General features: G+C 35.6%; 1 long non-coding RNA gene across 1 annotated transcript; it reads right to left on the reverse strand.

Moving 5' to 3' along the window:
• Positions 1-3,825: 3,825 nt before the first annotated feature.
• Positions 3,826-6,001, reverse strand: LOC121406412. The gene is made up of 3 exons (XR_005968797.1): positions 5,561-6,001; positions 4,410-4,536; positions 3,826-3,950 (listed from the first exon to the last, which is right to left on the reverse strand). It is a non-coding gene; the product is annotated as an uncharacterized LOC121406412 (long non-coding RNA).
• Positions 6,002-13,893: the final 7,892 nt, after the last annotated feature.

Below are 13,893 nucleotides of genomic sequence, written 5' to 3' on the forward strand. Positions count from 1 at the left end.
GTGTCCCGTTCTAGGTCTAAATCTCGAATTTCACGATTTCAAGATTACAAAAATTGATTAAAATTTTCCATTCTTTATGTAGAAATGTCAAAAAATTTCAGCTCGCGCTCGCATCATTTGATTGTTGAAATATGTAACGTCTTCATGGCTAATTGTAAGCAGTCTTTAATAGGTAGGCCTACCTTTTCGATCAGTTCAAAACGTGTATCAAACATTTCTGCTCGCGCTTCGCGTTCGTAATAATTATTTAGTTGCAGGCCTATCTTTTTTAGGATAAAAACTATGCCCAGAATGTTCAAATTTTAGGAAAAAATACATACAATTAAAAAAAATTGATCGCGCTTCGCGCTCGCATTATAAAATAAGGATTATGATATTATATATTTATGTTGATTTACAGAATAAAGCTAAGAAGTGACTTTTAGGACTACCCCCTTCAAAGAAACAAACAAAAAATCATCTTAGAACGGCCGATCGGGGAAAATATGGCTGAAAAAAATTCTGCCCCCCCCTATTGGCGAAGGCTGGATCAGCCCCTGCTATATAGGGGGCGCCGAATTGAAGGGGCGCTGAATTGATCTTTAACCTGGGGGGTCGCCGATTCTACTAAGGGGTTCCGAAGAGGAGTTTTATATAGGGGCGCCGAATCTATGTTCGACCGGGGGGAGGGTCGCCGAATTAATGTCGACCTAGGGGCAACGAATTGAAGTTCGACATAGGGGCACCGATTTGATGTTCTACCTATCGGTGCCGAATCGATGTTTGACATAGGGGGGCACCGAATAGATGTTCAACCGATCTGGCGCCAAATTGATGTTCGACCTACGGGCGCCGAATTAGTGTTCGACATAGGGGGAGAGCCAAATCGATGTCTGACCTAGGGAGCGCCGAACTGATGTTTTTCTTAGGGGAGCCCAATTGATGTTTGACATAGGGGGCGACGAATTGATGTTTAACCGGGGGCGCCGAATTGATGTTCGATCTAGGGGCGCCGAATTGATGTCCAACATAGTGGTGCCGAATCGATGTTTAAATAGGTGCGCCGAATTGATGTTTGGCGTAGGGGGCGCCAAATTCATATTCGACCAGGGGGTGGAAACTCCGCTTCTGCATCCGGTCAGAATTGAAGAAAATTTTGGAGGGTCAAAAGTGCACACTGCTCCCATTTTACATGTACAAGCCTATGGACACCGCCACTGCTTTGGTACACCAGCGAAATGGAGGCGTGGTCATTAAACGTCCTTCGCGCATAGCGTAAAAATATGTAAATGAGCATTTGGTCACTAATTAGCATAATGCGCGACCTGATTTAATATCGTTTGTGATTATAACATCATTACACTCATTCATTCTTAAGTGCATGTAATCTTATTTTTATTGATCTATTTGTTCTTGCCTGTCACGATTATTACTGCACCTTTGATTTATTTTAGCTGCAAGTTGCCAGGATCTTTGCGAAAGCAATAACTGGAAACTTTATGGGAGGGAATTTAATTGAGCTTGATTTGCCCTCTTAAATTCATATAATTTTCTTTCTACTAATTACATTCACTATCATACAGAAGAAGATCCCAAAGAAAATGTTGCCATAATATTTTTTTCCCTTAAATCGTGTAAGTGTTCCTCGGTTGACAATAATGGTTGAATGTAATTACGATGGCATCTGTTTATGTTTCTGAAGCCCTTATTTGAAGAGCTCACTTTCAAAAAGGGGTTAGGTCCATTTTTTCATCAAATTTGATTCTTTTTTTGTCGCAATGTATAGATTTTTAGTAGCTCTATAAGATGATACCAAAGAAAATTTGAAATTCACATGAAAACGTGAATAAAAGTGGCAAAGAAAAATCACTTTTTAAATCAAAATTGATTGGATTCATTTCAGTATAGTTGCAAAAGGGTTTAGGTCCAAAATGATGTTTTACAGAATATATAGAAAAAATTGAAAACAGGTAGATTTCTTTTACACCCGGCCAATTTTATGTTCACATGATGGGCGAGTACATGACAATTTAGTTGAGTAATGCAATAGGTGAGAATAAAAAACATGGATTTTCTCGGAATGGTAAAAAGTGGACCTAACCCCTTTTGCAACCAAACTCTTTATTTATATTTCTATCTTTTCTTTTTATTTTTAATTACAGAAAAAAAGAACCTTTATTTCATAATTTTGAAAAATAATAAGAACAAATCAAATACTTTTACATAATTATTGTAGTCCCCAATATAGGTCCTATTATGAACAGCAGTCGGGAGCACTTAATTCTAAATGGCGACTTCTATGACATTATCATATCAATAACCATGTCCTATATAGGTACAATATTTTAGGGGATTCACAAAATTATCTAGGCAGGAGAGCAAACCGATCGTAAGCTATAGTATATTTATTTTTTATTTTCAACTGGAAATGAATCTGGTATAATTTTTATATGGAAAGAAAAATACATTTTATATACAGGTTCCAAATTTTGTAGAAATAATTCCCCTCCCCGTATACCCATCATGAACAGTAAGGTCTTATAATTGCTTCTTCTAAAACAAACAACTTTCTCTAACTGCCCCCATCTCCTGCCCCTTCTCTCGATCTCTTTCTCTTTCTCTCTCAGAAACTGACACACACAAATATATGCATAAACTGGCAAATAATTCTCCTGTCATTTTACATACTTTCCCACTCTTATCCTTATTTCTCTTGAAGAATATTTTGATTAACTGCTGTTTGCTCTCATGATGTCACAGTAGTATCACATTTGAGTACAAGGTGCAACATCTTGTGCCATTTGTGCATAAAAAATTTTGGTAGCAATATATCATCACAAATTGGTGATTAATAAATGAAAATGACCAAGATCAGATAATTTAATTCAAAATTAACATGTTTATTAAGAAATCCATTTTCTGAAACACTGAAAATAACATGACAACTAGAGTCTACAAGCATTAAATTAGATTTAAAAAAATAAAGGATTTAGTACATTTTCTACACTTAAGTCAAAATATACAATATTTATTAAAATTTCACTCAAAAGATGTTGATGAGCCTAATAATTAATATGAGGGATGCATCCAAGATTTCATAAAAAGAGCATAAAAATCTGAGATATTCTGTTTATTCTTTCCACACAAGTTTGTCACTCAAAAAAGGGTAAATTCCTTCCAAATTTGTGCGGACAAGAAATATTCTACTAATGTGAGAGCACTCCACATAAAAAAAAGGGGGGGGGCATAATTCAAGAATCTCCCTAAACAGCTCCTTTCCAAGTCAGTGAATCACTAACAAAATTTGATATTGTCTACTGCAGAGGAAACCCATTTCAAAACTTTGAGTAAGATAGCAATAAATGCAATTTAATATCCCTACATAATTATTGAGCCATTATATGACGACTTGCAATTATGGTAACTTTGTCCAAGCCCATTGCAGCTACCATAAAGACCTTGATTTTTTGCTCAGCCCTGTTACCATGGTAATTGTCATAGTGACAAGATTACAATAGTAATAACTTGTTTATGGAATGAGTGATACTAAAATTATTTTTTAATCCTCTGATCACCTGTATTAACATTTATCTACGCATGATTTTTATTTCAAAATATAAATTTTTGTCTTGTATACAATAGTCCTTTAAACTGGAAATTATATTTAATTTCACAAAAACTTCTAAGAACTAGTAGAAATTTTAATTAATAAAAGGTGATACATTTGCCCTTCGAAAAAAAAAATTTCTTTCTTGTATTTTGAGTGAAATTTTGTATACTTTAATGTCATTGCCCGCTGATGAACCTGAACTCTTTTCTACAGATGTGCAGTTTAAAGATCATTCAGTGCTTTGTTGATATATCTATTCAAATTAATTTGAAGTAACTACTTATTAGCTTGGCCTTCATATATATTCCATCTTGGTACTTGTTGTGATACCAGTACTTAAACATCTTGGGCAGTGGGAAACCTGCATTGTAAGAAATGGAGAAAGAACAAAATGAGCTGCTGATGTAAATTATTTTTACTCATCTAGTCCAGTTTTATTAAGAAGATTTAAACTCTATTTAATACTTTTGTCACTTTTGTCCTACATCCAGATAAATTGATATATCAATATAACTATTTACAGTATGTTTTGATAATAAAGAGTCCAAATTAATTCAAATAGTTATCAGATGATAACTGTTAATATGTTTTTTATGTACATGTACATAGAAGGTATGGTCGGTGAAAATGGAAATACTGGTGAATCTGAATTCAAGCAAATATTAACTATCAATGGAGCTTTAATTGTACATGATATCTTATCTTGATTCAGCTTAATTAGCCATACCCCCTCCCCCCAAAAGAGGGAATATTTATTTATTTAGATTTATACTTTAGCTTAGATACAGCCTGTATTATTATCAAAACAACAAGCATATACCTTGGAATTTTCCAATTCAGATATCCTGTTCCTCATTAGAGTGAAACCCACACTTGCTGATCTGCATGGCTCTCAATTTTGTACCTCTGACTGGGTGTGAACTGCTAAAATCTTGGTCCTATTGGATCTGCAATAAACATTTTTTTTTTAAGTTTGAGAGTACGGTATTAGAGATAAATAAACTAACCCCAATAACTACTCTTCTTAAACAATATTTAAAAAAATTATCAAGCTGCCCATATCATTGGCCTAGATGAATACTCCAAAATTCATTATCTGGTCGGTCCAAAAACTTCAATCTCTCTCTATCATAAAGTTTCACAGAGAAGCATACCAGGTACCCGACTGTTTATTAAAGTAAAATGATTCCAACCAATATTGCCCCAGCTGTATAGCTGAATCAGGACCTGGTCTATACTGGTCCTGTATATAACTAAAGAATCACAACACATTTGAATGAAGTAAACACTAAGAACTTTTCAGAATACCACCCCAGGCCAGGCCCAGGGCATCCTGTTCAAATGGAAACTTGATTTGCGTCTAAGACATTTCATTCAAATCTAACACTAAATCAATTGGATTTCATTCATGATACTCTGAAGTAAAAAGTTTTTGAATAAAAGAAGCTGCTGAGAATTATACTTATTCATATAAAGATGAAATAGCGTGACGGACTAGACCTAAACTTCAACTTTCAAGCTTGAACTTAAGTTTGGGCCTAGACTAGTCCGTCCCCGCTATTTTCATACCCCATGACTACATCGACAATCTCGCTAGCCGGCTAGCACCGGCGATATCAAGACCGGATCCCGCTCTGACCAAAATCGAGTTTCTCGTTACTAAAACAGGAGGTCTGAAACAAGTCCACATCTACCCCTGATAATTGACAATAAAACTGAAATACAGGTTTACTTTTTGCCTACATGAAGCATTCCGATGAAGGTCTAGATCTACGAAAAATGGTAAGTTAGGCATATTTTTTTAGAAACTCAAATGACAGATGATTTATTTGGAAGTCAGGCAAAAGACATGGGAGTGACTGTATGGAAATGGTGGTTTACGTAGTAAAGTAATACGGGATGGGCCCCGAACCCCGGCAAACACATCACCATTGCAAGTGAGATCAAAACATGAAAATTAACTTAACTTACTTTTATTCTCATGGAATGTCAGTAGATTATTATTGATGTTCCCTCCAAGATTTTCTGCTCCAATGAAGTTCACTCAAAAATCACGATTTCGAACATCAATTCTATAAACAGATGATTAGTCGAGCTATTTCGTTGTAGAAACTGGAAATTCGCACAATCCAAAAGAACAACACTTCGCACAGATCTCGTGGGGAATTGTGGGAAGGAAAAACGTGTTTAATTCATAAGATATGAATAAAACATTAGCGTCTTAGCCAATCATGGAAGTGTATTTTGCGTAATTTGACGTCATTTCATGAATTAAACATTGACCCTCCAAAATCAACCTTCAAATTGTCCGCCGGCAGCCATGTTGGCTGTGTACAAAACCTATGGGAGAAAAGAACGCGCGAAAAGAGTTTCCTCTCTAGCTCCCTTCGGGAGCTTACGTATACGTAAGATCGTATCTCTGTGTATTCGACCATTGGGTATAGCCAATTTAATGTATGACCGCGGGCGCCAAAATCATGTTTCACACTTGCGCTTGAATCAAATGTATAGTAAGATGCTCATCCTGTTCATGGTTACCGAAACTGCTTAAAAAGTCCAAATTTTAGGTCAGAGTATCAAATTTTTTTATCTCGCTCTTCGTGTTTGCATTGATCGATCCAGTTCATGGTTAGATAAGTACTTAGAATGTCCGATTTTGGATGGAAATCTCAACAATTTTACGCTCGCGCTTTGCGCTCGCATAACATGTTGATACCCATCCTGTTTATGATTACCAATACTGTAATGCTTAGAACGTCCAAATGTTAGGTCAGAATATCAGAAAAATTCAGCTCGCGCTTCGCGCTTGCACAATTATTTAGAAAGATACCAATCCTGATCATGGTTACAAAATGCGCTTATAAATGTCCAGTTTTGGGTAGGAAATAAAAAAAATCAGTGCTTGCTTTACGCTAGCATGATGTTGAGATAGATACCCGTTCCCTTCTTGATTACCAAAAGTACTGACAGACTTTCCAAATTTGAGATCAGAACATCACAAATTTTCAGCTCGCGTGTCGCACTCGCATCAATTATACAGATATAAGTATGCCCATCATGTTCACGTTTACAAAAAGTGCTTAGAATATCCGATCGGGAAACATATAGATGAAAGTATTTTTCAACCCCCTCCCTATTAGCGAAAGCTGGATCCGCCCCTGGTAAAGAAACGTAGGCTTCCGCGCTCACATAAGATTAGTAGGGCCTACTCTGATGAGAAGTTGAACCCTATAGTGCTTAAAATTATATGCTTTCAGGGGGCCGTTTCATAAAGCTGAAAAGCTTAAGAACGACTGGCGATCCTTTCTTTTTAGAGCGTAAGAAAGGATCACCAGTCGTTCTTAAAGTCACTCTTAATTTTACGAACAGCTTTATGAAACACCAACCTGGTCAAATTTATTCTCTTCAAAGAGTGGTATGACAACATTATTCATGGATATTTTTTTTCATGAGCACATTAAAAAAGTGGTATTCAATCGCATTTTTTTTCACATGATTATGTAATAAGATCTTTCAACGTGTACTTAAGGCACGTTTGTTTGCCTGGTGGCAGTGGCGTAACTACAGGGGGGCATGTGCCCCCCCCCCTTAGCTGCCCCCCCCCCCAAAAAAAAAAAAAGAAATTAGATGAATATAATAGTCCTTAAAATGTCCTGATTGGGGTCAATATATACACAAATTTCAACTCGCGCTTCGCACTCGCATTGTGTGTTTAGTGAGACAAATACGTATCATGATTTACAAAAAATTGTTTATAATGTCCAATTTTTGGGTCTTGATATAAAAAATTTCGTGCTTCGCGATCGCATTATTTTGATCAGTGAGATACTTATTCTTTTAATGGCACATCCTTAAAAAAATAATGTCTCTATCAGGTCGGCATACTTGGCAATCGAGCTTGCTTCGCGCGCCCACTATATAGGTGACTCAACAAATTTTACTGGTCATCCCCCCCTCCCATGCCGTGACCCAAGGTACACCACTGCCTAAGGGAGGGGAGGCACCATTTTCCAAAATTTCACAGGGGCGCCAAAATTAGGTGGGGGGCCCCCGGGGTGCGAAATCCTGGATTCGCGCCTGTGATCAAAGAGATCCATATCTTGTTTAAGAAGATGAAATATCCACTTTTCAAAGCAATCTACACAATAAATACTTCAGCTAGCACATCGAGCTTGCATTATTTTCTTAATCATTTTTAAAAGTGTTTGAAATATCCCGTTTTCAGATCCGAAAATCATCAATATTCAGCTCGCCCTGGGCGCTCGCATTATCTATTTTTGAGAAGTGCCTTTACTCTTCATTAATTCTTACAAAAAAATCCTCCTTTCCAGGTCTAATTGCCAATAGCAGCGCTCTCCCTTTGACTAATGAGATACGTATCCCTTTCATGATTTCTTATATACAGTCACTAACAGTAGCGTACCTAGGATTTCCCACGTGGGGGGGGGGGGGATCGTCCGCCAAAAAAATTGACAAGGAAAATAAAAGGTCTTCAACCAATAAAGGATTTCGTACCAGAAAAAAATTGACAAGCAAAAAAAAAGGACCTAAACAATACAGGATATAAAGGACATTTTGCGCCAGAAAAAAAATTGACCCCCCCCCCCAAAAAAAAAAGTCTTCAACTTCAAACGATGGGGCCAACGGTGACTCGTCAGGGGCGGGGGCAGGGATACGTCCCTTGCAAGGGTTGGAACTCGTCAGGGTGGCCAGTCTGCCCCCCCCCCCCATAGGTACGCTAGTGGTCACTAATGTGCCTTTTCATACATTCAGTATTTCATAAATTTCGCTTCTCACTCATATCAGTTGTTTAGTTAAAAATGCCTACACATCCTGTTTGTTAAAAAGGGAAAAGATGAATGAAAACCGATAATACAAAGAGAGAGGAAAGGCAGAAAAAATGTCATGGCAAATAAAACGCATTGGCGCTTTGGCGTGCATATTTAAAATAGCCCTCGCCATTTTCTCTCTGAAAAACGCGATCAGGATATAATGTATATTTCCTTTTACTGATTGACACTCCCGTTTACTCTACTCTGTTTAAACTCTAACCCTTCCTTTCCGGAACCCCTTTTTTCTCCAGTTTCTCCTTTCCCTTTCCTTTCTACGTATATCGCTCACTGCTTTCTTTCTTCATGTTTCTTAGCAAACCACCTTTTACCATGTTTACTTTCCTGTTTAGATGGATATTTTCATTCATTTCATTTATATACCATCATGTAAATCAAGTTAATTAAATCATAACAAGTCAAAGTTTAAAAAAAAAAGATAAAATAAAGTCATTAAATCGACTTAAAACAGTCATGATCGTAAAATTTTATATGAATAGATTAAAAATATGTTAAAGGATAAATATATGATACATGATTTGTGAAAATGGTGGATCCTACTCGAAGCAGAGCTTGTGCTTTGTGGATTCCTCACTTTGAACTCAGAGATAACTTTGAATGTATCTCTATGATTTTGGTCAAAATAACCATCGCAGAAGGACATTCTGTGCCTATATTATTTAGCACCTGAGTTGAAAGCGCTAAATGTACATTTAACGTCTAGTCCACCTGGATGGAGAGTTGCAAATATAATGTCCCGCCAACGTGAGTATCTATAATTTGAAATGAATAAAATATATATACATAAATAACAAAAGAAGGCTATACTAATCGACACGGGGAATAAGCAGTCTAAAATAACCATAGACAGGTGCGATATGATAGACATTATTAGAAAGTGTGAGGAGCTATGCCCTTCATGATTATTTATATCTTTAATCTAATTTTCTATCTTGAGTGCAAAGTACATTGACCATCAGGAAGAACAATGAAATGATAAGAAATCAATAAATATATGAATGAAAATATGGATAGGACATCTGGCTCAAATCGAATGAGAGCAGATGGATAACGCTATGTAGAGAGATAAACAGGATATATGCTTAAAATATCAGAGATGGCCGAAAAACAAGATACAAAGTTGATTGCGTGCGTGGCATTTTGATGACCCTAACTTGATGACCTAGATGGATATACAGGCCTATACATCATGGACACCAACCTTGATATGAAAAAGGCGATTTATTGTTGGGGGTGGGGTGGTCTATGGTCACTGTTAATTTCATATTTAATCATTTGTTGTTGGTGGTGTTGTTGTTGCCATTTCCAGTATTTCCATTCTTGTTATCACCAACATCATCTTTATTATTATTATTATTTGGTGTTAATATTATCATTGTTATCAATTATTATAACTGTTATTATCATCAGTATAATTATTATTACCATATCATCTTCATCATCATCATCACCACCATCACCATTATCATCATCATCATCTTCATCATCACCATCATCATCACCATCATTATCATTGCTAATGTCGTTGTTTCGTAATTATATAGCCAACAATATATATACACTTTTATCATTTCTCCGTTTTTAGACATATGCTCACTTTTTACAACTTTGTATAATTTCTTAACTAAGTAATACAATGATGGATTATTATCTTATATAAATACATTGTACAAAGTTCATGTAGTACAACAGTGTCATAAAAAATATGAATCATACAGAGTACATCAGCTTTAAAAATAAGTTCATGTACCAATAATGATAATGACAGTAACAATAATTAGAATGATGATATACATATTGATGAACAGTTCATCAATATGTTATTATCATCATTCTAATTATTGTTACTGTCATTATCATTATTGGTACTAGTAATATTTTTATCGTCATTATTATCATCATCACTTTTTATCATCATCATTATTTAGTATTTCACGCAATAATCACTGACCATTTAGCATCATCATTATCATTATGTTTATGTTCGATGCCAACATCGTCATCATATGCATGGCCATCTCCTTTTAAAGTTATCATTCATCATAATTAGAATCTAAGAATAAAACCTGGGGTTGTTTTTTTTTAAGTCTGATGTTTTTTAATCATGATTCCTTCTCATTAGCAGTTATATCAAACCATAGGGGAAATAATAAACTGTCCGTCGTTAATAAATGTACTTTGAGTTATATCAAAATGACCGGAGGTCTGTTCCATACGACGCCGAGAGGCCGGGCTCTGTGACGCCGGTCCTTTACCCGGCAATTAACAAAGAAAATAATATTCCCAGGAATATTCATCATTAAAGATTGGATCCAAGTGTTGCAGTATTTCATTCATATAAGCAGTTAAAAAAATCATTAAGTCGATATTTTCACACTGACAGATTAGTTCATTATATAAAAAAGAGAGAATAATGACGATGGCAAGCCTGGAGTTAAATACAGAGTAAATTTGTCCACTCATTGGGCTTTCACCATGGATGATAAACTTACTTCTTCATCCATCCAGTGTTCAATAAGATTACGTCGTACTGTATGTGTATATCGTTGTAATCGTTGTAATAATGTCATATTTAGATAGGTCTATACCCATTGCCATATTAAGCCTGGAACGAGTAATGACTATGATGACGAAAGACTGAAAGTGAAGAGGTGGGTAAATTACACTCTAACAAAAAGTTTACCCAATGTTGGGTAAAATGGGAAAATGCATGCTTGTTTGGTAAAAAAGATATCAAATATTTTGTAAATTTCACGCAATGATGCATTTAAATCTTCAACAAACCTACATTTTGCCCAATATTGGGGGGGGGGAGTAATTACAAAGCAAACATGCATGTTCCCTTTTACCCAATACTGTATTGGGTAAGTTTTTACTCTATGTTTCCAGAGTGTAAATATATATAGTCCTACCCGGGGCAATGATGTATATGGAACAACAATAGGGCAATAATAATGATGATAATAATAATAATAATAACAATAATAACGGTATAACCAGGGTATAGCCACTTCAGTTCCGAAAACCCTGCTATTATCATTACCCCGGCTAAGCTATATAGGCTACCTATTCAGGTGAACACAGCTTTTTGGTGAATTACTTCATGTCGGTACCTATTTACCTCACCTGGGTCGAGTGCAGCACACGCTTGAGAAAAAAAATAATTAGGAGGAATGCTTAACACATACAGGAAAACGTGTTGAAACCAGTTCAATGAAGAAATTTGTGAAATGGAAGAAAATAAATGTTTACATGAAATGAAATGAAAAAATAGGAGAAATTAACATTTTATTATACATAATGCTAATCATCTGATTTCAAAATGGACTAAAATTCTCATGCAGGTTCCCTGATATTTCACTATTTTAAAATTGTCTTTAATTTCAAATCGTTGAATTCTTTAATTTAGATGAAAGATTATGCCATGTCTGATTTTTATGTTGAGTCTTGTGATATAATTTTCTTTATGTTTAATAGCTATATTATTAAGAAATATGTAAAATAAAACAAATTCTAATACAAGACAGTCTTTGCCTGTATACGCGTGTCAGGATGGTAGTCAATGCAGAAGGCATGGGATTGTAAGAGTTGGGTAGAGTAAATTACTAACTAAAATCAATAGGAGAAAGACCGAGGAAGTGATAGCTTACCTTCCCCCACACCATGGACCTATTCGTAATAGGTCCATGCCCACACCAACCCATCGACGGCGTCCCTCCCCGCGCCCCTCGATCGGTGTGCCATCAGATATATCAGACACTCGCTAATGAGCCAAAGGTTTATTTTACCATGGACCTACTAGTACTACCACCATGTTTTTACCCAGGGCAGCCTCTTCAGCCGGACTGATCTTCCAGGGCTTCCAGTATACACCCTGCACCCATGCCTTGCATTCTATCTAACTCGCCACCCTTCTTCCATTTTCAAATATCTTGAGTATAGGCCTGTGACTCCATGGAAGCATTTTCATCATTATATTTAGCCCGATAGTGCTTTTGATTGCCTGAAAAGCATTGTTATGGCCACTGTCTGATAACACAGGATCAGATAAAACGTCCTACATCCTTTCATTAAACGCTTGTTCTCCTGGAGATCGAACCTGGGGATTGAACACACGACTTTCCACTCCTCATGATAAGGGCGCCTTACCACTGAGCCGCCATGGCATGTATTTCCAAGTTCATTATTATTTTTGTTCTAAGACATAAGATGTACATCGTTTCTGATACAGATCTTTATATACACTGTTAAAAAAAACGTGATTTTACAGAAAATAAACAGAAGATTTTGTAGAAAGCAATAACAGATTCATTCTGTAAATTCATAAAACAAGAATTTTTCTGCAACTTAACAGAACAGGTCTATTTAAAAAGGGGAAAAGGGTGTTTTATTCAAGGAAATTTGTAAGATTCCATACATCAAGTACCAATTTCCTGTAAGATTACGCAATTCGGTAAGATCTTATAGTATTCTCGAGACTCTGCTGCAGGAACTTCTTTTATTTTTTTCTAACAGTGTATTGCATAAGACAAACTTCACTAGTTGGGTTTCTCTACATGAGTTATATTGAATTCAAATCTGGTCTCAATCGAAACCAACGAAAGTTTATTTTGATCTTAATATATCTGACCTCCTATTTCCCTTTCATTGCTCAAGAGTTCAGTGTACTTCAAACCAAGTCGTGCAATCAAATCTTGATGTACTGTGTTAATTTCAATATGTTTTTTTTTATATTGAATCTAATAGGGCCTATCTGATGCAATAGGCGTTTATTGTCTCAAGCTATACTCCTAAATGTTATCATCGCCTAAATTATGATTTAAAAAAAATCATATAATATAAAAAATGAGGAAATGCAATTCTGCCTAAAGCTTTCAAAAGCCTATAAGCAGAAGTGACGATACAACCGAGTTTACATCCTCAGCATGTTTATAAAATAAACTCCTAAAAAAGAGCAAAGAATAATATCATCTTTCATTCTAGGATCGAGAAAATACTCAGATAACAACTCTTGGTTTCTTGATAAGACAAAAGTACATGATAAAATTCGATGAAGATTTAACCACTTGCAGGTTTTGCATTATATTTCCTTGAATTAACGTGAACAAAAGTCGTTGTGGGGGTAAATTAGCAAAAACGAATCAAAAAGAGGAAGAGGATATAAGGGAAAATGAAAAAAAAAGAATAAGATGAAGAGGATGAAGCATAAATTTACTCAGTATAGTATGGTCATGCATGAAACAAAGGGGGCTTAATTATTTCAGTGATTATCATGATTGTCTCCCCACTCAAGCATCTCTTCAAAATATGAAAATACAGTGCGATAAGCCAAAAAAAAATAATAATATGCAATAATGAATTATGAAATATCAATGATAAAAATTATTTCGTTTCTGAATTTCGGTTATCATGATGGTCAATTATAATTTCTTTTGATTTGCCGTAAATTACATC

The sequence above is a fragment of the Lytechinus variegatus genome, chromosome 1 (assembly GCF_018143015.1).
Source record: "Lytechinus variegatus isolate NC3 chromosome 1, Lvar_3.0, whole genome shotgun sequence".
Classification (NCBI taxonomy): domain Eukaryota; kingdom Metazoa; phylum Echinodermata; class Echinoidea; order Temnopleuroida; family Toxopneustidae; genus Lytechinus; species Lytechinus variegatus.